The following is a 25,307-nucleotide window of genomic DNA, read 5'->3' as shown; positions in this document are numbered from 1 at the left end:
TCATGTAAGACTCTTCCCTGAACTATCTACAAAGCTGGCTGATCCAGCCATTAATAGCAGAGCAACTAAGGGCAGAGAACGAGACTCCTCCTGAACTACAAGAACAGGTAGTGTAATTGTTTCTGCCTGCTTTTGTTGACAACTGTATCTTTGGCAAAATTGGATCTAAGATTTGCTTTCATATCACCTGATAGAAAGATTGTGGGGAAGCAAACATAAAGCACCAGCTATTTCTAATTTCCCAAGGCTAGTGAAAAATGCCAGAATAACCTAACAATTGCTGAATGGCTAAATTAACTTAGGTCAGTTTTTGTAATACCTGGTGCGATCCGGTGGGTAGTTTTTACCTAGATATAGAACAAAAGGAAGAAACAGATCACTTCCCAAAAGAGATAAAATTTGGAAGTTATCAAGGTAGTATGAGTTTATTGCCATTTCTAAGTTTTCACGTTGGATAAAGGGGGAAAAGAAAGAATCTTGAAAGATATTTCTAAATAAGTCCACAGTACCACATTCTAAAAAAGTTGGAAGAAGAATAGAGATCAGAAAGCCAGCTATGTTAATAGGGGACAATTATCACCATTCTGCTGGAGGTTTTTAGCTTGGCCTTAAGATTTTAAGAGGTAGGAAATAAAGGCTTACACCCTGCTCAAGTTACTAATCATTAGAAAGAATTTGTCAGAGAGAGGAAAAGGAGTTCTGGCTTGGTTACTATACACTACAGAAATAGGCACATTATGTTAATAAAATAAAATTAGAAGTTTGGGAAGTCTCCCTAGTCAGGAAGACTTGGAACATACCTAAAAGAGCCTAGAGTCCCCTTCAAGGATGGGGAAGCCCTCTCCTGCTCCCCATGAAATAAACATTTACAGCTTGGTCAAACAGAGGGTTCCCAACTAAAACAACACATTTAGTGACAAATGAAATAAGTTATTATTGAAGCCAAAGATGAAGCTAGCCATGAACAGGTGCGTTTATCAAGATGCACCCAACCCCACTGGAACTACAGTAGGGTCAGGATACCCTAACAATTGCTTTTAATGAAGGAAATGGATGTCAAATCACCTCTCAGAGGACTTCTCTAACATATTAGGGAGCTTAGAAAGGGCAGTAGATGCTCTGCAATTAGTAGATGAATGGTCATGTGAAAGTAGGTTCACTTTAGTCACTCAACTATAGAAATTGGGCAGTAAGTTAGAAGAGAACAGGGATAATTTTTACAAAAAAGATGGGTCTTGAAGGATAAAATTTACAGGTAGCCAGATGAGGTAGTTAGGGAAGTACCAAGAAAACAACCTTAGGGGCGCCTGGGTGGCTCAGTTGGTTAGGCGACTGCCTTCGGCTCAGGTCATGATCCTGGAGTCCCGGGATCGAGTCCCGCATCGGGCTCCCTGCTCAGCAGGGAGTCCGCTTCTCCCTCTGATCCTCCCCCTCTCATGCTCTCTCTCTCTGTCTCATTCTCTCTCTCAAATAAATAAATAAAATCTTAAAAAAAATAAAAAAAAAGAAAACAACCTTAGATTCCAGAGGCAATTCATGATGAAACAATCCTAGAGGTCAGTGGGTCTTGGAGATAAGGTCCCTCAAGGCCAAATAAACCAAGCTGAGCTTGTCCCTAAATATCTCAGGCTGAAAGAGTAGCAGCCCTCTAAAATTACAGAGTATCGATAAGGGATCCACAAAACTAGTCTGAGGGTGAAGTAGGCCCTAACCATCCTGTGAGATTCAAAAGGTCAGTAGAGGGAATTAGTATTAACTAACAATAGCTCCAAAGTGATGATTGCTCTGAGAAAGACAGTATTGTTTAAAGGTGTGGGTAATACAGACACACTGGTAATGAAACCTAAGTTTAAACTGGAAACAGGTGACCAAGCAGGGAAATTGAACCGGTAGTAGCCAGGACTTCAGAGTGAATATTTGGAATGGATAGATTATCAGATTAAAATACCTCTCATTACCCTAAAAGATGTTCAATATTTTATGATTATATTCAGAAGGCTAAATGGCAATGTGTCAAACTACCTATTTCAAAGTGTATATTTAATGCAGCTACTGTGGAAAACAGTATGGCAGTTCCTTAACAAAATTAAACAGAATTATCATATGATCCAGAAATCTCACTTCTGGGTATTTATCCCAAATAATTTAAAGCAAAACTCAAAGAGATATTTGCATATCCATGTTCACAGAAACATTATTCACAACACCCAAATGGTAGAAGCAATCCAATTGACTATAGAAGAATGAATAAACAAAATGTGGTCTACCCATGCAATGGATTATTATTCAACCTTAAAAAGGAAATTTTGACACATGCTAAAACATGTATGAACCCTGAGGATATACTAAGTGAAATTAGCCACTCACAAAAGGATAAATACCATGATTCCCAGTATGAGTTACCTAGAGTCAAATTCATAGAAGCAAAATGGAGAATGGTAGTTGCCAGGGGTTGGGGGAGGGGGAAATGGGGAGTTGTTAATGGGTACAGAGTTCCAGTTATGTAAGATAGAATATTTCTGGAGATCTGCTGCACAACAATATGAATATACTTAACACTGCTGAACTGTTACACTTATAAATGGTTAAGATGCTAAGTTTTTTTTTTTAAATGATTGAGAGAGTGTGTGTGTGCGCGAGTATGCAAAGGTGGGGGGCAGAGGGAGAGGAAGAGAATCCTCAAGCAGACTCCCTGCTAAGCGTGGGGCCCCCTACCCCCTGTCTTGAGGCTCAATCCCAGGCCCCTGAGATCATGACCTGAGCTGAAATCAAGAGTCGGCCAGCTGCTTTACCAACTGAGCCACCCAGGCGCCCCAAGATGGTAAGTTTTATGGTATGTGTATTTTATCACAATTAAAATGGAACTCAAAGGATAATGATCAACTGAACATTTGTGTACTTACCACACAAATCTAAAAATAAAATGTTACCAATGGAAAAAAAGAAAAACAGTAGTTAATAATCCACAAAAATGATTTAGAGGAGAAACAAGTCATAACTTCCCCAAATATAAAACATTTGAAAGAGATTGGGGTGATATGCAAAACCATATATCCATTTAATTCTGTAGGATAATTGTTAAGAAAACCTTAAATTATTAAGGCAGTGGGTATACTGACCATACTGTCCAAACCACTAATGAATTAAAGCCCCTGAAAAATATTTAGCTCTAATTGACTTGCCTATTATGTTTATCAATATACCAACTGAAAGGAATGTAAATTAACCTGCCATCATTTTTCAAGGAGAGAAGCAGACTTCCTGCAGAGCGGGGAGCCCGATGCGGGGCTCGATCCCAGGACTCTGGGATCATGACCTGAGCCGGAGGCAGACGCTTAATGACTGAGCCACCCAGGCGCCCCAATAAATAAAATCTTTTAAAAAAGAAGTATACTACTAGTGACAACCCAGTAGATCAAGCATTTACTTCAGACATATCAATCACCAGGCATCATTAACTCTGGAAATGGTCCCTGCAGAGTCAAGAAAGGACCAGCCATGTATCAGTCAATTAAATGGCAGATAACAGAAATCTATCTAGCTATTAAAAGCAAAAAGGTATCTACCACAGAAAATTAAGTGTTTACAAAATGGGGGGGGAGCAAAAAAGCAGGCCCTAGACTGAGTCTTGGATTAATTCCCAGAACACCACCGCAAAACTAACCTGTCAAGGAAACTGCTATCTCTGGGTCAGTCAGGAAGATGGTGAATCAAGAAGCTGACAAAGGATCCAGGCACACACCACCTTTGCCATATCCAGGGCTCAGCAAGCTGCTGCTGCAAACTTGGTCTTCAGTTGTGCCGTAGCTGTGACTGGAGGATTCTGAAGGCCATTATGAGCCACGCCACATCTGCTAAATCTGCATCAGCAAAATGGAAGCATAATTGGCTGCTGCCTCTCTCTCATTCAACAAAATTCCTAATTAAGATCTTATCTGAAAAACCTAAATCTCATCAAAAACAAGACAGTCTAGAACGTATGCTTTTTGGCTGTCTAGCCCCTATGGGATAGGGAGGAGGTTAGGATCAATGTTGAATGCACCCTTCTGTGGTATCCTCCAAAAGCCAGCAAGATTTCAGTGCAAGAAATCCCAAGGGGCAAAGGCAACTTCTAACCCCCTAGAAAATCAAATACTCCTCACCTTGAGTTTATTTGAAACTAAGGACCAAATGGGACAGGTCCTTAAAACCTCAAAACCATTTTAATACCATAAAAACAGCTTCCAGTTATGCCACAGGTCAGATCAAATCAGGGAGGGGGAGTTCCGACCATCCAATTAAAATTGCAAGAACAGGGGCACCTGGGTGACTCAGTTGGTTAAGTGTCCAACTCTTGATTTTGGCTCAGGTCATGATCTCAGGGTTGTGAGATCAAGCCCCGCATCAGGCTCCATGCTTAAGATTCTCTCTGCCCCTTCCCCCTCTCTCCCTCTCATAAATAAACAAACAAACAAACAAACAAATTGCAAGAGCAGCTTCAGAAAGGAGCCAGACCAGGCCCCTAGGCCACTGTACATGGAGGCACCGGTCAGCCACTTGTTCCTCTGCTGCTCCAAGGAGTGTCCATGTTATCAAGTAGTGAAGAAAAGCCTCTTACTAAGTGTAGGCAGCCCTGGGAGAATTTTCTGGAGGAAGGTAGAGACTATGTTTTTGCTCATGGTTAGCAAGCAGTCCCACTCTAACGAGGGGCAGGGTTAAATGAAAAGCTACTGCCCTTCATCTTAAGATGGGAAAATAGTCAAAGGGCCAGCCAGACCAACTAGTAAACCATGCTGAATTGTAGATAGTCCTGATGGCAGTGTAAGATGCAGAAAAGAACTACACAGAGGTCCACAGGTTCAGGAATTTATGTTGGAGGACTACTGAAATGACTATATTATTAAGTAGGTTAAAAAAAACTGGAAGAACATAAAAATAAAGACTGGATAATTAATGGAAAACAACTTGGGAAAAGTAATTTTTGGAACACACTATCAAAACCAAGGCAAGGTGTCGTGTGTCAGCCTACTGAAAAGGTGAAGGAGCAGTCTTAGAGACACTAAAGCTGTATGGCCTTTAAAATTTTAAAGAGCACAGTTGAGACAACGGAATGTCTGGCATCTGATCCTTTCATAGATGTGTTAAAAATGTGGGCTCACAAGGTATCTGCATCTGTAGCCATTGCCCTTTTAAGTGAGTGGAGTGCATCAAAGAGAATTAGGATCACCTGTCCTACAGGTACACTAAGAGATTTAAGAATAACTCTCAAGGGAGAGCACCCAGAGGACTGGTTTCTGGGCAACACTGGCAGATTGACAAGAAGACTTCTAAAAAGGCACCAGTATACAGTTTGGTTTTACTACTGTTTACTTGCATTTGGAATTTGGAATTTTATTTGTTCCTTCACGATGACTAGCTGAGCCAAAATAAAAGTTTCGGAGAAACTGCAAAAAAAAAAAAAAAAAAAAAAAATATGGGCCTGTGAAACTTTTTACTCGGATCAGGAAACACTTTATGACAAAAATATTGTGGGAACATGCAAATAACATGGATACACAATGGAGTTTTCAAATCCCATTCTATTTGACTTCAGTTGGAATAGGGTAAAGATGACATGATCTCTTTAAAAAGATGATTATAGGGCGCCTGGGCGGCTCAGATGGTTAAGCGTCTGCCTTCGGCTCAGGTCATGATCCCAGGGTCCTGGGATCGAGTCCCGCATCGGGCTCCCTGCTCCTTGGGAGCCTGTTTCTCCCTCTGCTTCTCTCTCTCTCTCTGTCTCTGTCTCTCATGAATAAATAAATAAAATCTTTAAAAAAAATAAAAATAAAAAATAAAAAGATGATTATAAAAGCAACTGTCCCAGTATTAATGGGAAATAAGCAAAAAATATTAGTGCACCATGTTAGGGAATCAAATGAGAGACTACATCAAAATGGGGAGCACTACAGCTCTGGAGAGATGCTCAGAAACAATGCTGCCACAGTAACGATTCCCAGAACAAGGTCAAGGGAGATAGATCCCTATCAGAAGTAGCTAAAGAATGGGGAAAAAAATGAGCTTAATTTCCACAAAGTCAAATGATAGCCCCCAACTATTACAATGAAAAGTGAAGGTTCCCAGTAATATTAAAGATATCTTGTACTAAGCCAATATGACAGGATGTGAATTTTCCTCAGGATGATGCATTACTGGGAGTGGTTCTATAATACTACAATTAACCCATTCATAGGGATGCAGATTGCATTGGGTATGATGTATCTCTCTTTACAGTGGTTCTCAATTTTCACTGCACATTACAAACCCCTGTAAAAACACTAATCCCCAGTCTATAACCCTGCAACAATTAAATCAGAATCTCTGGATGTGGGGCTTGGACATCATTAGTTTAAAAAGCTTCCCAAGTGATTCTAATGTGCAGTGATGGCTGAGATGCACAGCATTAGCACCAGACCAACCAGAGCCATCTCTGATTTTGTAGGGGTATTGGCCTGGTTGCTCATCAATGCTTCACCTAAATAAACTGATGGTTATACGATCTCATGTGTCATCAGTAATTAGTTTTATACATTTTCAAAGCAATATTGTTTGCCAAGTCCTCAAAACAGTAGTCTCAAGTATTAAAAATGGATTGTTGGAGGACACTTCCTTATTCTCTAAATTATGCTGTTTTTAAAAAATCCTGATTCATTTATATGAGCTAATTAAATGAGGTATTGGGAAATAATACTTGAACCCTATTTCAGGGGTTCCCTCAAGACCACCCTCAGGATCAATAATTTGCAAGGACTCACAGAACTCAAAAAGCTGTCATACTCATGGCTACAGCTATGGTCCCTGAAAACAGGAACCCAGTTAATGATTTATATAAATCACCAAGTATCATTCAATAATTTTATTAATCGGGGGTGAGTCTCAAATGTTATAAAGCCAGTGATTCCCAAGATATGTACATAATACAGATGGCCAAACATGTGGACTTTCCAACATTTGAAATACTTAATAAAAACATATATCAAAAAAACTCACAAAAACATATGTCAACATAAGAACTTCTACAAAATTGTTCATAGCAGCATTATTTATAATAGCTAAAAAGTAGAGACAACCCAATGTCTATCACCTGATGAATGAATAAATAAAATGCAGTATGTCCAGACAATGGAGTATTATTCAGCAATAAAAAGTAATAAGTCCTGATACATGTTACATTATGGAAGAACCTTGAAAACGTTATGCTAAGTAAAGAAGCCAATCACAAAAGGCCACATGTTATATTGTTACATTTGTATGAAATGTCCAGAATAGACAAATCCATAGAGACAGAAAGTAGATTAGTGGTTATCTAGGGCTGTGGGGTAGAAGGGGGTATGTGGGGCAGGGAGTGACTACAAATGGGCATGAGGAATCTTTTAGAGTAATATAAATATTCTAAAACTGGCTTATGGTGATGGCTATACAGGTCTGTAAATTTACTGAAAGCCAATGAATTGTATACTTAAAATGGATGAATTTTATGGAGTGTAAATTATATCTCAATAAAGCTACTGAAGAATAAAATAAATAATATGTGTTCATATACTGCTAATAAACATGAGTCACTGGAAGATTCCAGGGACTAGGGCACTAAATGTATCAGGTGGTGGTATTTCATAACTGATACCAGCAGATTAATATAAGGGAAATAGGGCCATCTCCTTTACGTTGATTTGATGATATTTTACTGAAAAGTCTTCCTAGAAAATACACTTACCTGTACCAGTCCATACAAAAACTTGAGTAGGCATGGGCCAGAAAATTGAGGCTTTTCATCCTTAGTATATTAAAAAAAAAGATATGAACACCTGAGTCCCCAGATGATTAATTAAAAAGTTTTGGTATCATTCTAATTGTATAGGTCCATTTTATCCCCATTTTAAGATGTGATCATTGCAAAGCACTTATGATAATTTGAACCAGGCACATATAATGGATCTGTTGATCGGTTCCTCTTGAATAATGGTAAAGATTATGCCTATAGTAGAATAAAAACCAGAGGCCTACCCATTTATTCATAAGCTAATATGTCAAATTATTTGTTTTCAGTACACCACCAATAATAGATCAGCTGGTAGTTACTATACATAGTAACATTTTATTCTTGGTTGCAGACCTATTTGGAGAAGAAGAATTACTCTCAATTTATATAATGCCATTTGTAGCAAGGATATTTTAAGATCAGAGTGAGCTGCCGCCATTTTATAGCGCCCAATGTGGATATGGAAACCAGCCCCCAATGTAGCAAGAAGTATCAAACCTGAAGTCTACCTCTCTATTCACCTGCAAGAAAACTAGGTTAGTTCATGGAAAACACCCTTTCAGGGAGGGGGAGACAAGAAGGTCACTTCCTAGTCAGTCAAACTACTCATTAATAAACATACATATATTTTTCTGTAGTTAAGATACCCAGTTATACAACTTTACTATAGACAGGTGTCCTTTCAAGACATGATACTTTTTCTTTTTCTTTATCCAGCTCCAAGTGATACAATGACCAAGTTGATCTTGACACTAATCAGTATCTTGTGGATGTTTATTGTGATTTTAAACAAAAATAACAGGACAATAATGTGTTTGAGACCCAGTACACACCCAAGTCTCCTGTGAGGTAATATATAACAAATCCAGGACTCCCCCCTTTCATATACTGTCTATCCACTTATGCTGACTTTATTAAACAGACTCTGCCTGTCAGAATATGGTCTATTTCAAGCTGGTATGTTAAATTAGTTGTTTCCAGCACAATATAAAATTATAAACTGATGGGAACCTATACTGACAAACACAGATATTATCTGATTTAGGGCAGTTTTACTCAGTGTACTGTAAAGTTCTATAATAAGAGTTTCATGGAAGGTGTAGTGTCTAGGGATTAACCCTGAAATGAATATTAGTCATTGAAAGTACTTCTAAGGTCAACACAACTCTATGGATGGAGAGAGATAGCCCTAGGGTTAACTGGATGGACACAGCAAAAGAATATCAAGATTTGGCTATGGCTAACTTACCACTTAATAAATGATAAAACTGAAATATTCAAAATACAACCTAAGGTGTGGAATGTCACAGGAATATCCTGGCAGAAACAGAACCTTACACAGGGATGTATTAGAGAAAATAACAGCAGGAATTAAGACATCTTCCACTGTTAAAGGGGGCTTATACCAAAAACGATAGACAAATAAAGGAAGAAATAAAATATAACTGTTATTCCCAGAAACAATGATTTCCTGGCATAGTGGGAATATTTCTTGGGTGTTATAGACTGTGACAATATTGAAATCTACCTGAGCCCTGTGATTACAAATGCCCCCCTTATGTACCTAGGACAAGGCCACACAGAAACACAGCAAGTTCCCATTCTTTACCTCATAAGCAATTCATTGAACTGTTCTGTCTAGTGATCAAGAGGGACAAAATGTGTGTTAACCAAACTTTCGTTAAGATTCACTCCTTTGGGCGCCTGGGTGGCTCAGTTGGTTAAGCGACTGCCTTCGGCTCAGGTCATGATCCTGGAGTCCCTGGATCGAGTCCCACATCGGGCTTCCTGCTCTGCAGGGAGTCTGCTTCTCCCTCCGACCCTCCCCCCTCTCATGTGCTCTCTCTCATTCTCTCTCTCTCAAATAAATAAATAAAATCTTTAAAAAAAAAAAAAAAAGATTCACTCCTTTCCCCAGGACCTTGAATGTTGGTCCACCCACAGTCTGAGCCAGCATACAACCTTAACAGCCCCTTCTGAGAATAGGCTGACCTTAGTGTAAAACATTCTCTGATCTACTGTCTGATCATGCCCCACTCACATTCATCTGCTTCCCTGCACCTGGTTCTTTCTAGACCTTTTTATTCCTTCCTATAAAATAACAGTCCTTCTCTGCCTGACCCCTTAGACATTTGCAGATCTCATGGTCAAAGCCTTCTCGCAATAGTCCCCTTCCCCCCTTGTAATAATTGTTTCAAATATAACCTCCTCTTATCTAAGTCCAGATATGTTTTTTATTTGATAGCTGTTAAAAAATTCCCTGCCTCCCGAGCAAGAGGAACTGGTACCAATTGACCAGCTAGATTTCAGAACTTCTATGAGCCAGTAAATGTTTAGTATTTTCTGCCTCCCATTCTATCCCTTATGGGGAAGACAGTGTCTATTATGATTATTATGATCTTGTCTTGACACTGTATGTTCGGTGTGTGGAGGGAAGGTTACTTGTTTGAATTTACAGGTCTCTAGATTTGAGAATATGCAATCAAGGAACTTCATCTGCACCTGGATGAGATTTAGATAAAAAGATTCCAGGCTCAGACCTAAGCCCAAGACCTTGATGGGATGAGATGCCTTGCAGGAAGGATATGAATCACAAGGAGAAAGATGGCAAACTGGTAGACTGTTACATTGGTGGTCTCCTATCAACCACACCTCTTGGTACTCCTACCATTTTCTAGCGTTTTCCCACATTGATTCTGGTCTTGGTCAGGCAACTTGCTTCGGTTAATGGGAGATGTGTTAGTTTCCAGGGTTGCTGTAACAAAGTACCACAAACTGGTTGACCTAAAACAGAAATTTATTCTCTCACAGAAACAAGGTGTCAATAGGGCCATGCTCTCTCTGAAAGCTCTAGGGAAGAATTCTTTCTTGCCTCTTGCTTTTTTTAAATATGTGGAACATAAGGAATAGCATGGAGGACATTAGGGGAAGGAAGGGAAAAATGAAGGGGATGGAAATCAGAGGGGGAGAAGAACCATGAGAAACTATGGACTACGGGAAACAAACTGAGGGTTTCAGAGGGGAGGGGGGTGGGGGATGGGTTAGCCCAGTGATGGGTATTAAGGGGAGCATGTATTGCATGGAGCACTGTCATACCCAAACAGTGAACCATGGAACACTACATCAAAAACTAATGATGTACTGTATGGTGACTAACATAATAAAAAAATAAAAATAAATTTTAAAAAAAGATTTTATTTATTTATTTGAGAGAGAGTATGTGTGAGTATGCAAGCAGTGGGGGGTCATGGGGAGGAGCAGAGAGAGAAGGAAGAGAGAATTCCAAGCAAACTCCATGCTGAGCATGGAGCCCAATGCAGGACTCGATCTCAAGACCTGAGATCATGACCTAAGTGGAAATCAAGAGTCAGATGCTTAACCGACTGAGCCACCCAGGCGCCCCTTTGCTTGCCTCTTTCTAGCTTCTTAGCTCCCTGCAATCACTGGAATTCCTTGTCTTATAGCTGCACCAGTCCAATCTCTGTCTTCACATGGTATTCTCCTCTGGGTGTCTCTGTGTCTTTTTCTCTTTCTAAGGACACCAGTAATTTGATTCAGGGCCCACCCTAATCAAGTATGAGCTCATCTTAACTTGATTACATCTGCCAAAGATCCTAGCTCCAAATAAGGTCATAGTCACAGGTTCCAGATGGACATGAATTTTAGGAAAACACTGTTTAATCTTGCTATCACGAGAGAGAGGCATGTGAAAAAACCTGGGAGATGAGATACCTTATGGAGAGAGAGGCCACATGGAGGAAAAATGAAGGAACTCCAGATAATTATCAATACCATGGTTCCAGATATATGAAAGAAATCTTGGCTCTTCTAAGTTTAGCCCAACCACCAGCTAAAAACAGTTGAATGAGAGACCAAGAGACCCCAGCTGATACTATATAGAGCAGAAGAACTGCCTAGTCAACCTACAGAATCATGAGAAATAATAAATAGTTGTTGCTTTACACATCAACAGATAACTGAAATGATGGGTAACTTTACGGAATTAGCATGCTAGGTATTGTAAAATGACCCAAAGGAATCAAAACTGATTGGAGACATAGAGACACATGCTTAGTAAGTTATGGTCAAATGCTATTTGAGAGGTAATTAAAGGTAAGGAAGGACTGAACATTTATGGGGCTTTTCCAGTGAAAACTGTGTTCTGAGATAACCAAGTTTGCTAGATAGAATTCTAAGAATGACCCCCAATGGGTGGAACCTGTAAATATGATGAGGTATCACTCCCATGATTATGTTACCTTATATGACAAAGAGATTATTCCCATTTGTCTAAGCATGCAAACTTTTTAGAAACAAAGTTTTCTCTGGATATTGTCAGAAGAGGAAGTCAGAGAGATTTTAATTATGAGAATGACTTGATACAGGGAACATCTAGGAGTAGAGAGTTGGCCTCCAGCTGGCAGCTAGCAAGAAAAATGGGACTTCGGACTATAACTGCAAGGAACTAGATTCTGCCAACTCAAATGACCTTGGAAGCAAATTCTTCTCTAGAGCTTCCATATAAGAGCACACCTCATTCAACACTGTGACTTCAGCCTTATAAGCAGAGAACCCAGTTGAGCCCACTTGGATTTCTGAGCTATATAAATGTGAGCTAATAAATGTGTGTTGTTTTAAACCACTAAGTGTGTGGTAATTTGTCACACAGCAATAGAAAACTAACACACCAAAGAACCCGAATTGATGGGGAAACATTTCATTTTGCAGAAAACAACCAGCTAATATTGGAATATCACCATATACAATCCCTAATGAGATTATGGGCAAGGGTTTTCAAGTGATACTAAGGGAATGGATATTAGGAGATTGGACAGTTGTGTTGTGCCAGGTAACACCACACGGATTGCTTTCTAGCCATAAGTAGAGAAGCAATGGAGGAATCAGGCTTTTATCATGTAGCCAATCTCAGCATGACTAATAGCACACTCAGGTAACATAATATAAAATACACAGCATCACTTGTGTTCTCATGCTGGTAAGGATATTCAATTTGAGTTTAATTATGAAGGATAGAGCAATGACCTAAATCACAAGAAGATGGCAAAACAAATTTAAAATATGGGACATTTAACAGAAAAAATTACACGGAATTTTCAGCAAGTCAAAACATTCTCACAAAAGCAACTGTCGAAAAAATTTTTTTTAAATTGAGGCAAAGCTATGCAACTTGTGATTTCGAATAAATATTAGTTAGTTCACACTGAACCTGTTACAAAGAGCACGTTTGTGATAACTGAGGTTGGATATTATTTTTATCCTTGGTCTGTAAATACCTAGTTCTAAGAACCTGGCTATCTAATAACTTCAGAGCAGTGTCTCAAGTCTAGACACTGATAGTCTTTTGACTCTCCATGTGATGGAGTTCACAGTGAAGAGTCAGACTCCAGTCCAAAATCCTATGTGTGATCCTTCATGCCCAACCATATGCAATTTAAAAAGCTTTACCTTAAAAAAAAGAAAAACTTTACCTAGCAGACCTCATGGGGAAAAGCTGCCTTCCCCATACGAGACTTGTTGTACAGTCTGGAGGGAGTTACCATCAAGGACTCAGGCCTCCTGGCAGCTCATGCTCTTACGCATATCTGCATTCCCAGACTAAGTGCCTTTACTGGAGGGCCTCTGTATCAGTGGCCCCTGGTTGAAGCCTCTCTCAGACACCACTGCTAAGACCACATTTTTCTTCAATCTGACTCAGTACTCAGGCCTTTTCCACTACTAGACTTTCCCTTCTACCTCTCCTAAGCCTTTTTTGAAAAGATTTATTTATTTAGTTAGTTATTTGAGAGAGAGAGCGAGAGTGCGAGCGCATGCACACAGGCCCTCGCACAGCAGGGGTGGAAAGGGGAGGGGCAGAGGGAAAGGAAGAAGCTGACTCCCCACTCAGCAGGGAGCCTGACATGGGGCTCAGTCCCAGGACCCTGAGATCATGACTTGAGCTGAAAGCAGATGCTTAACCGACTGAGCCACACAGGCATCCCTCTCCTAAGCCTTTTGAGTTGATTGAAGGCAGGAGCCTTTTGTTCAGGCCTCCCTCACTAGTGATATTATTCCTCCTGTCTGTGCTGATACATCTGATCTTCACTCAGCGTTGTTCCATGGGGAAAACTGAAAGACTAGGGAAGCTGGCATGTTATGGACTGAATTTTATTCCCCAAAAACTCGTATGTTGAAGTCCTCTCCCTCAGTACCTGAGAATGAGACCTTATTTGGAGATAGGGTCTTTAAAGAGGTAATCAAGTTAAAATGAGGTGAGTAGGGTGGCCCTTATTCCAATGCGACTGATGTCTTTGTAAAAAGTGGAAATTTGGACACAGACACACACACAGGAAGAATGCCATGTGAGGATGAATGCCATGTGAGGATGAATGCATTGATTAGTTTGATATGTGTACAAGCCAAATAACACCAAAGATTTCAGTGAAACCACAAGAAGAAAGAGGCATGAAACAAATCTTTCCCTCACGGCCCTCAGAAGGAACCAACCCTGCTGACCACTTGCTCTTGGACTTCTGGCCTCTGGAACTGGGAGACAATAAATTTCTGTTGTTCAAACCACCCAGTATGTGATACTATATTACAGCAGCCCTAGAAAACTAATACGTGGCACTCTCTGGCCTCTTGCTTACACTATCACAGTAAGTGAATAAAGGCTAATTGTTACTTTCATTCTGGCTTGTTGTTTTAATTGACCACCTCGACCCCTGGCAACTAAGCCTTCTCTAGCTGAGCTATTGATTCTGTATTTCCTGACTGACTATAAAGACAGCTACTCTTGCCATGTGAGTACTACTGCATCCACCAGTGAGTGATAGCCACCATGCAAGGAGAAAGCAGAGTGCCTAAAGGCAGAAATGGGCTTACTCTGAGCTACATACTTAGGTTATGTGGCTGTCTCTAGGCCTGCTTGTTTACAGAAGTTTGTGCAGTTGTCAGAATTTTGTCAAGGATTTCTTTTCCTTGTAATATGTCACTTGTTAAGGAGGCTTGACAGGAGGGGAGTATGGTAAGGAGAAATGTATAACCTTCATTCTCTCAAAATACTAGAGGCTACCTAAATATTTACTAAAAGAACCTGTGAACTGGGGCGCCTGGGTGGCTCAGTCAGTTGAGTGTCTGACTCTTGGTTTCGGCCCAGGTCATGATCTCAGGGACATGAGATTAAGCCCCATGTTGGGCTTGGCGCTCAATGCAGAGTCTGCTTGAGATATTCTCTCTCTCTCTCTCAAATAAATAAATCTTTAAAAAAAAAAGGACTTGCGAACTGGTGAATAGTCAAATTGGCCTAGGTCATACAAACTTGCATTTAAACATTTTTATTTGAATGATTTACTTCTCCTCAAATATCTTGCATTCAAAATTAATGACCCTTAAGTTGTAATTGGCATAATCTATTCTTTCTTTAGACTTTTATCTCTGAAAATTCTTCTCACCTTCTGTGTGATCCCCCAGAGGGTCCCACTTCCACCTCTGATAAAGACCATATATGTAAGGTTCCCACAACAGTTTTTAAAAAAAACATTACCCAAAGATCTAGCTCTTTTCTGAGATTTCTTTACAAACAAGAAACCCCAACGATGTGTTACTAACACTGTCACAGTGGGAATCAAGGAATCTGGATTTTAGTTCTTGCTCTGCCGCAGGACTACAGCGTGACCTTGGGTAAACTAATTAAACATTCCTTATCTTTTTTTTTTTTTAATGAGAAGCTCCCCTTCAACTTTATTACTCCCACGGAAAGGGTCCAGTGCAAAGCAGATGCGCTTCAGCCCACACAGAAGTGCACTATGTACCCACAACTCAGACTGATTTTAGAAACTTGGTTATTTCCCCTGAGGGGGTGCACCATTCCTGGAAGTACTGCAATACCAGGTCGATGTGTGGAGTGGATGGACCAAGCTCTATTCTATCTCCCTGCTCCAAAAATCCATTTAATATATTGTCCTCGGATAGAGGACATATCAGATATTAAACTGAAAAGAACAGATACCACACTTGATCTTAGCCAAAAGGCCTAGAAGTGATTAAATAGTCCTTATCTTTAAAGTAAATTACACTTATTTTTCAGCTTTATTGAGGTATATTTGACAAAAATTATGCAATATTTAAAGTGTACAATGTGATGATTTGATATACATTGAAATTACACCTAATTTTTATTATGTGGTTTTCTTTTTCAAATTGTTTTTATTATGTAGAAACCTACTTATAATACTGGAGAGTAAACAGGGCTAGTATGATGCTTTGACTTTATAGACAAGGACAATGAGTTACAGGTTAGGTAACCAGCCCCAAACCATACAAGTGTGGTAGATATAGAGTTCAATCACAGGCCTGAGTATGTTAAAACATACTCTCGGGTTTCATCCAGCTCTGTAATTCTAGGATTCAATAAATGAGGGCTTATTAAATAAAAAAAAAAATAGATGGCGATATACTGCCAAAACCTGGATCTCTCCTGGAAATGGAATATGTGTAAGGATAAGTCATGTGTACCAAAAGTAGAATATTTACACAGCATATTATTTTACCACATGCAGGAATATTTTGTATTTATACTCACTGGTATATGAAAAGCAAGAAAAAATTCTAAAAAATAAAGAGAAATGGTCTCCCTCTCTTTTAGTTTCCCCTTTTAAAAGTGACTCCAGGGGTGCCTGGCTGGCTCAGTCAGTGGAGCATGCAACTCTTGATCTCTAGGTTATAAATTTGAGCCCCAGGTTCAGTGTAGAGATTACTTAAAAATAAAATCTTTTTTTTTAAAGAAGTGACTTGACATCAAATCTTAATATAACAAACAGTATTATAATATTACCCTATAACAAAACAAATGCCAAAGCTTCCATTGACATACACTAATATCAAGCAATTTTGAATACAACAAGCTCCTAGTACACAAGAGGAGAACTGACAATCTCTTGGAGTTATTTCCAACAAAACTTGACCAGTGGATAGATATATTCCCTAGCATGCCACAAATCAAAAGCAATAAGGATGATAATTAAATTTCAGTCACTACTAGGAGAACCTAAGATTAATGGTAAAACAACTCCTATTAATTCATGTAGCTATGTGCCGTGTAAGATAACCTGTGAATTTCAGAGTCATCTGTAGACAAGGCTAAATGGCAAATCAAATTATAATACCCAATCCCTACCAATATCACCTGAAAGTTTCAGAGAGAATATACTGAATAAGAATAAATTACTCCTATTCATTAGGCTTGAGGAGTCCAGATCCAGGCCCAGATCCCATGTGTGATCTTTCAGGCCTGACCACAGGAAATTACAAAGCTTTACCTGGCAGGCCTCATGGGAGAAAGCTGCACTTCCTATACCACACTGTACATGATCAGTGCTGTTAAAAAGAAAATCACAGGCCCCAAATGGTATCACTTAGGTTAAGGCCCTAAGTAGTAAACCAAGCTTAATACCTAAACTATAGTTTCAACCCCCTCCCGAAATGTAACCTTTAACCAGTCAACATGGGAATTTCCTGGTCAGCACTAGGAAATTTACTGATAACCCTCTTCTGTTCCCTTTAGGAGGGAGACCTTACCTAAAACAATGGATTCTTTGCTAATAATTTCCTTTATACCACTCCCTCTACCTTTAAAAGCCTTTCCTTTTCTGCAGCCCTTTGGACCTCCCCTCTATTTGCTAGATGGGATGTTAGCTGATTCATGAGTCAATTAATAATGCAAATTAGATCCTTCTAATTAACTTCGTTGAGTTTTTATTATTTAACAGTACCCTGCAAGTTACTGGAGGGAGTTGCAGTCAAGGACGCAGGACCTCCTGCTCCAGCCATGCTCATATACATATCTGCATTCCCAGGTGCCTCCAGTGAGACGTCCTTATTGATGACCTCGAGTGATGCACTTTTCCCTTCTCTGACTTAGCACTCTTCCACTCCTGCCTTCCCCCCCTCCTTGCCACCAGCAACCTGCATCTATCTTTTTAAAGATTTTATTTTTTTTAAGATTTTTATTTATTTATCTGACAGATAGAGAGACAGCGAGAGAGGAAACACAAGCAGGAGGAGTGGGAGAGGGAGAAGCAGGCTTCCCGCCGAGCAGGGAGCCCGATGCGGGGCTCGATCCCAGGACCCTGGGATCATGACCTGAACCAAAGGCAGACGCTTAACGACTGAGCCACCCAGGCGCCCCTTAAAGATTTTATTTTTAAGTAATTTCTACACCCAACGTGGGGCTCGAACCCACAACCCTGACATCAAGACTTGCACACTCCACTGAGCCAGCCAGGTGCCCCAACAACCTATATCTATTGAAAGGAAGGTACCTTTTGTTCAGGGGTCCTCAGCAATGAGATAATCTCCCCTATTTGCACTTAATGTCATCTAATTCTTGTTCAGTGCCACTCTGTGGGGAAAAATGAAACACTTAGAAGCTGGCACCTTTTTTTCTCTCCTGATTGTTACTTTCAGTTTGGCATGTTGTCCCAGTTGACCAATGACAACCTCAACACTGGGCAAGCTGACAAATTGTTCTAGTGATCATGATGGTCAATTGAGGACAATGCCATTCTGAAAGAGAAAAATGACTTAGGGTCCCATGGGACACTCTTAAGGAGTACTACAGAATTGTTTGCAAGACAGTAAAGTCCTTGGTCTTGGGAAGAGCTAGTGGATTGTTTACAGAAGCTTTTTGCTTTTGAGGAGGTCCTTCTCTTTAGATGGATGAGCTCACCAGTGGATGGGTCAAATTAGCAATTCAACAGCGGGACTCTAAACAAGCTGGGGAAACAGTTCCCTAGCTACTGCTTAAGATCCTCTGGCAATGGGACAAGAGATCGTCAGATGCCCCAGAAGCTGACTTGTGCCCAATTACTACTGTTAATTTGAAGTAGGTCCCTGGTGCCAATAAATGCCATGTGTCACAGTTGGAAAAAAAAAATATCTTCCTTAAGAATCACTTCACCCAGCAGCCTAAAGACCCCTTAGAGACTTCGTTAGTTCACCTCCATGATAAAGAACATAACCTTACTAAAGTCAGTGAGAGACAGTGGTGCCCTCTCTTTCAGACCCTCCTCCAGATTGCCCTGACCGCAGTCACCAGCAAGATAGCAGGGCATAAGCATCAGAGACAGTGGTGCTACCTCCATGTTGTCGGGCTTCCAGAGAAGCCCACACTGCACTCACAATTCTATGCAACAATCACCACCATCTATTTCCAAAACTTTTTCACTCTAAGTCACTTTTATTATTTTATATGTCTTTCCAGCTTTATTTAGATGTAATTAACATGTAACTGCGTAAGTTTAAGGTGTACAACATGATGACATGATACACATACATACTGTAAAATAGTTACCATAAAAGTGTTAGTAAACACCTACATCACCTCATAATTACTATTACTTTTTTGTAATAACATTAAAGATCTAATCTTTTAGCAACTTTCAAATATACAATATTATTAACTATAGCCACGATGTTCTACATTAGAGCTTAAGAACTTATTCCTATTATAACTGGAAGTTTGTACCTCTTGCCTACACCTATCCATTTCACCCCCCTCCAGTTCCTAGGCACCACCATTCTACTCTCCATTTAGAAGTTTGGCCTTTTCAGATTTCACACATAAGTGAGATCATACAGTATCTGTCTTTCTCTGACTTATTTCACTTAGCATAATACCCTCAATGTTCATCCATGTTATAGCAAATGCAGGATTTTCTTCTTTCTCATGGCTGAATGTTCCATTGTATGTAGGTGTGTGTGTGTGTGTGTGTGTGTGTGTGTGTGTGTGTGTATACACCACATTTTCTTTATCCATTGACAGACACTTAGGTTGTTTCCACGTCTTGGCTGTTGTGAATACTGCTGCGATGAACATGGAGCACAGATATCTCCTGGAGATCCTGATTTCATTTTCTTCAAGATGTATACCCAGAAGTGGGATTGCTGGATCATATGGTAGTTATATTTTTAATTTTTGAGTAATTTTTTTTTAATTTTTTTAAAGATTTTATTTATTTGACAGAGAGAGAGAGGGAACACAACCAGGGGGATTGGGAGAGGGAGAAGCAGGCTTCCGGCTGAGCAGGGAGCCCGACGCGGGGCTCGATCCCAGGACCCTGGGATCATGACCTGAGCCGAAGGCAGATGCTTAATGACTGAGCCACCCAGGCGCCCCTGAGTAATTCCAATATTATTTCCCATAAGGGTTATGCCAACTGACATTCCCACAAATAGTGCACAGGGATTCCCTTTTCTCCACATCCTTGACAACACTTATTATCTTCTTTTTTAAAAAATTAATAATAGCCATCTTAACAGGTGTGAGGTGATAGCTCACTGTAGTTTTGAATTACATTTTCCTGATGATTAATGATGTTGAGCATCTTTTTGTGTACATGTTGGCTATTTGTACGTCTTCTTTGGGAAAATGTCTATTCAGGTCCTCTGCTCATTTTTTAATTGGACTATTTGTTTTTTGATATGAGTTGTATGAGTTCCTCATATATTTTGGATATTAACCCATTATCAGATAAATGGTTATCTTTTCATTTTATTGACTGCTTCTTTTGCTGTGCAGAAGCTTTTTAGTTTGATGTAGTCCCAGTTATTGATTTTGTTTTCGTTCTTTGTGCTTTTGGTGTCATATCCAAAAAATCATTGCCATGACCAACATCAAAGAGATTTTCTCGTAAGCTTTCTTCTAGAAGTTTTATGGTTTCAGGTCTTACATTTAAGTTTTTATCCATTTTAAGCTAATATTTGTAAATAGTGTCAGGGGTCTAATTTCATTCTTTTGCATGTGATTATCCAGTTTCCCCAGAACCATTTATTGAAGAAACTATCTTTTCTCCATTGAGTATTCTTGGCTCCCTTGTGAAATATTAGCTATCTATGTGTGGGTTTATTTATGGGCACTGAATTCTGTTCCATTTGTCCGTGAGTCTACTTTTATGTCAGTACCATACCATTTTGATTACTAGAGCTTTATACTATAGTTTGGAATCAGGAAGTGTGATGCCTCTAGCTTTGTTCTTTTTCAAGCTGGCTTTGTCTATTTGGGTGTTCGTGGTCCCATACAAATTTTAGAATTGTTCTTTTCTATTTCAGTGAAAAATGCCACTGGAAATTTGGTAGGGATTGCACTGAATCTACAGATGGCTAATATTAAAGCTTCCAATCCATGAACATGGGGTATATTTGCATTTATTTCTATCTCCTTCAATTACTCTCATCAAAGTCTTACAGTTTTCATTATACAGATCTTTCAACCCCTTGGTTAAATTTAAATTCCTAAGTATTTTATTGTTTTTGATGCTAATGTAAATGTGATTGTTTTTTTTTTCCATCTATTTTCAGATATTTCATTGTTACTATATGGAAACACAACTGATATCTGTATGTCAATTTTGTATCCTACAACTTTACTAAATTTGTTTATTCTAACAGATTTTTTTGGTGGAGTCTTTGGGATTTTCTATATGTAAGAAAATATCATCTGCAAAAAGACAATTTTCTTCCTTTCTTATTTATTTACCTTTTATTTTGTTTTCTTGACTAAGGGCTTTGGTTAGTACTTCCCATACGATATTGAATAGGAGTGGTGAGTGAGCACCCTTTCTTGATCTTTATCTTACAGGAAAAGCCTTCAACCTTTCATCCTTGAGTATGATGATAGCTGTGGGTTTGTCATATAAAACATTTACCATCTTGAAGTATTTTCCTTCTTTACCCAATTTGTTGAGAGTTTTTACATAAAGGTTGTTTAATTTTGTTGAGAGTTTTTACATAAAAGGTTGTTGAATTTTGTCAAATGCTTTTTCAGCATCTATTGAAATGATCATGTTGCTTTTATGTTTCTTTGTATTAATGTGATGCATCACATTTATTGATGTCCATATGTTGAACCATCCTTGAATCCCAGGGATAAATCCCACTTGATCTTGGTGTATGATCCTTTTAATGTGTTGCTTAATTCACTTTGTTAGTATTTTGTTGAGAGTTTCTGCATCTATATTCTTCAAGGATATTGGCCTCTGGTTTTCTTTTTTTGTAGTATCTTCATCTGGCTTTGGTATAAAAGTAATACTGGTCTTATAAAATGAGTTTGGGTGTTCTCCTCTCCTCAATTTTTTCAAAGAGTTTGAGAAGGATCAGTGTTAATTTTTGTTTAAATGTTTGCTAGAACTCTTCAGCAAAACCATTTGGTTCTGGGCTTTTGTTTGTTGGTAAGTTTTTGATTACTGCTTCAATGTCCTTAGTTGAAGGTCTGTTCACATTTTCCACATCTTCATGATTCAGTCTTGGTAGGTTGTATATTTCTAGGAATTTATCCATTTATTCTAGGTTACCCAATTTGTTGCCCTATAATTGTTCTACTAGTCTCTTATGATCCTTTGTGTTTTTGTGGTATCAAATGTAATGCCTTCTTTTTCATTTCTGATTGTATTTGAATATTTTTTTTCTTAGTTGATCTAAAAGTTTGTCAATTTCGTTTACTATTTCAAAAAACCAGCCTTCTGAGTTTGATGATCTTTCCTAATGTTTCTATGGTTTTACTTCATTAATTTCTGCTTTGACCTTTGTTATTTCCTTCATTCTGCTAATTAGGACTTAATTTGTTCTTCTTTTTCTAGTTCTTGGAGTTGTAAAGTTAGATTATTTGAGATCTTCCTATATTCCTAATATATGCATTTATCACTATAAAATTCCCTCTAAGAACCGATTTTGCAGCATCCCAGACATTTTGTTCTGTTGTTTCCATTTTCACTTAAGTTCCTTTTTTTGAATTAAAAAAAATTTTTTTTGAATTTTGTTTAAATTTTAAGTAGGCTCCATACCCAATGTGGGGCTTGAACTCATGACCCTGAGATCAAGAGTTGCATGCTCTAGTGACTGAACCAGCCAGGCACCCCCGATTTAAAAAACTTATAAATTTCCCTAACTCATTGATTGTTCAGGAGTGTGTTATTTAGTTCCTAAATGCTTTTCAATTTCCCAAATTTCCTCTTGTTATTGATTTCTAGTTTTGTATCACTGTGTTCAGCAAAGATACTTTATAATTTTAATGTTCTTAAATATGCTAAGGCTTGTTTTGTGACCTAACATATGATCTAGTCTGGAGAATGTTCTTTGTCCGCTTGAGAAGAATGTGTATACTGTTGCTGTGGGATGAAATGTTTTATATATGTCTATTCGTCCCATTTGGTCTAAAATATAGTTCAAGTCAGGGCCCCTGAGTGGCTCACTTGGTTAGTGTCTGACTCCTGATTTCAGGTTAGGTCATGATTTCATGGTCCTGGGATCGGAGTCTGCTTATCCCTCTCCCTCTGCTTGTCCCTCTCACTCTCCCTCTGTGCTCTTTCCCTCTCTCTCAAATAAATAAATAAATACAATCTTAAAAGCAAAACAACTCTTTAAAAATAAATAAATAACTATAGTTCAAGTCCAATGTCTCCTTACTGATTTTCTGTCTAAATGATCTATTGTTGAAAGTGGGTTATCAAAGTCACTTACTATTATTGTATTGTTGTCTATTTCTCCCTTCAGATCTGTTAGTATTTACTTAATATATTTAGATATTCCAACATTAGGTGCATATATATATTTACAATTGTTATATTCTTCTGATGAATTGACCCCTTTATCATTATATAATAACCTTTGCGTCTTATTACAGCTTTTAAGTTAAAGTTTATTTTGTCTGATTGTAAGTTAAGCTACCACTGCTCTCTTTTTGTTTCCATTTGCATGGAATAACTTTTTCTATCCCTTCACTTTGAACTTATGTGTGTCTCTAAAGTTTAAGGGAGTCTCTTGGAGGCAGCATATAGTTGGGTCTTGTTTTTTAATCAATTCAACCACTCAATGCCTTTAGATTAGAGAATTAAATCCATTTACATTTAAGGTAATTATTGATAGATAAGGACTTACTAATGCCATCTTATTGTTTTCCGGCTATTTTGTAGTTCTGTTGTTCCTTTCTTTCTCTCTTACTGTCTTCCTTTGTGAATTGATGATTTTCCATAGTGATCTGCTTTCATTCTCTTCTCTTTATCTTTTGTGTATCTACTCTAGGCTTTTGATTGATAGTTACCATGAGGCTTACATAAAACATTCTGGAGGACAGCTTGGCACCAAGCTTCCATCTAGGGTAATGTTCTCAGCCTGGGAGAATGACTGGGCCATCTTGAAAAAGGGCAGGAAGTTGAATGATTACTGTTCCCCCAGCAGATCTCATGAGAAAATTATCAAGTGGCATTCTTCTGGGATTCTTCAAAATCTCTAGGCCATAAATAAAATAGTAAAACCTAGGTTCCCTTTAGTCCCAAATCCTAGTACTATCCTCACTTCTATATTCCCTGACACTACTTACTTCACTGTTGACTTTGGTTCTGTCTTCTTCAGTACACCCCTCCACCTTGATTCCCAATACCTACTTCCCTTCACCGGGGAAAATCAACAATACACTTGGATTATTATGCCTCGGGGATTTACACATAACACATTAAGACTTTCCTCAATTACCCTTTATCTGAAGTAAAGAGAAAATGCCAGGGTTTCCAGGATTGGTGGCTATCGTAAGAGGGGCTTTACACCTCTGCTATAGCATCCCCATTATATAGTAAGACTAAGGAAACAGTGCCTGAACCCCTACCACAGGACTTATCTTCTACAATACCATCTGATCCTTAAAAATCGCCTTTTCCTCTGCCCTGACCTTGGGGCTCCCAAATTACTTTTGCCATTCTTGCTATTCAAGAGTGGCTAGTTAGTACCAAGGTGGACAGTAAGAAGACTATCCTACAAAAATTTGGGATTGTGTGTTTTGGTAGATCTGATGGTTCCCTGAGGGACCAGTTTCTATGCTTGCCTTTCTATTGGCACTTGGACTAAGTGGCTACTCATGGACATTTAAAATGTGAATGTTCCAGGAATGTTACTCAGCCATAAAAAAAAGAATGAAATCTTGCCACTGGCAACAGCATGGATGGGCCTAGAAGGTATAATGCTAAGTGAAATAAGTCAGTCAGAGAAAGATAAACACCATATAATTTCACGCATATGTGGAATTAAAGAAACAAAACAAATGAACAAAAAAAAAGAGACCAAAAAAACAGACTCTTACCACAAAGAACAAACTAGTGGTTGCCAGAAGGAAAGTGGATGGGGGGATGGGTGAAACAGGTGAATGGATTATGAGAACACTAATCTTAAAGAGCATCAAGTAATATATAAAACTGTTGACTCATTGTACTGTACACATGAACCTAATATAACACTGTATGTTAATTGTACTTCAATTTAAAAAAGAATATGAATGTTCTAAAAGCCACCGAAGCATGCATACACTTTAAAATATTTAAAATGGTAAATCTTATGTTTATTTTACTACAAAAATTGTACTGTTTTCAGTGCTTTCTTAAAGCCATGTCATGATGTGTTTTGATTTTTATTCAACAAGCTCTCAATTTTTAGTACATAATAAGTTTTTAAAATTTTTTTAAAGATTTTCTTTTTAAGTAATCTTTAC

General features: G+C 38.7%; 1 non-coding gene across 1 annotated transcript; it reads right to left on the bottom strand.

Moving 5' to 3' along the window:
• Positions 1-15,630: 15,630 nt before the first annotated feature.
• Positions 15,631-15,820, bottom strand: LOC123323557. The gene has a single exon (XR_006539488.1). It is a non-coding gene; the product is annotated as a U2 spliceosomal RNA (small nuclear RNA).
• Positions 15,821-25,307: the final 9,487 nt, after the last annotated feature.

The sequence above is a fragment of the Neomonachus schauinslandi genome, chromosome X, assembly GCF_002201575.2.
Source record: "Neomonachus schauinslandi chromosome X, ASM220157v2, whole genome shotgun sequence".
Taxonomy (NCBI): Eukaryota; Metazoa; Chordata; class Mammalia; order Carnivora; family Phocidae; genus Neomonachus; species Neomonachus schauinslandi.
This window is presented reverse-complemented; position numbering and strand designations above follow the sequence as displayed.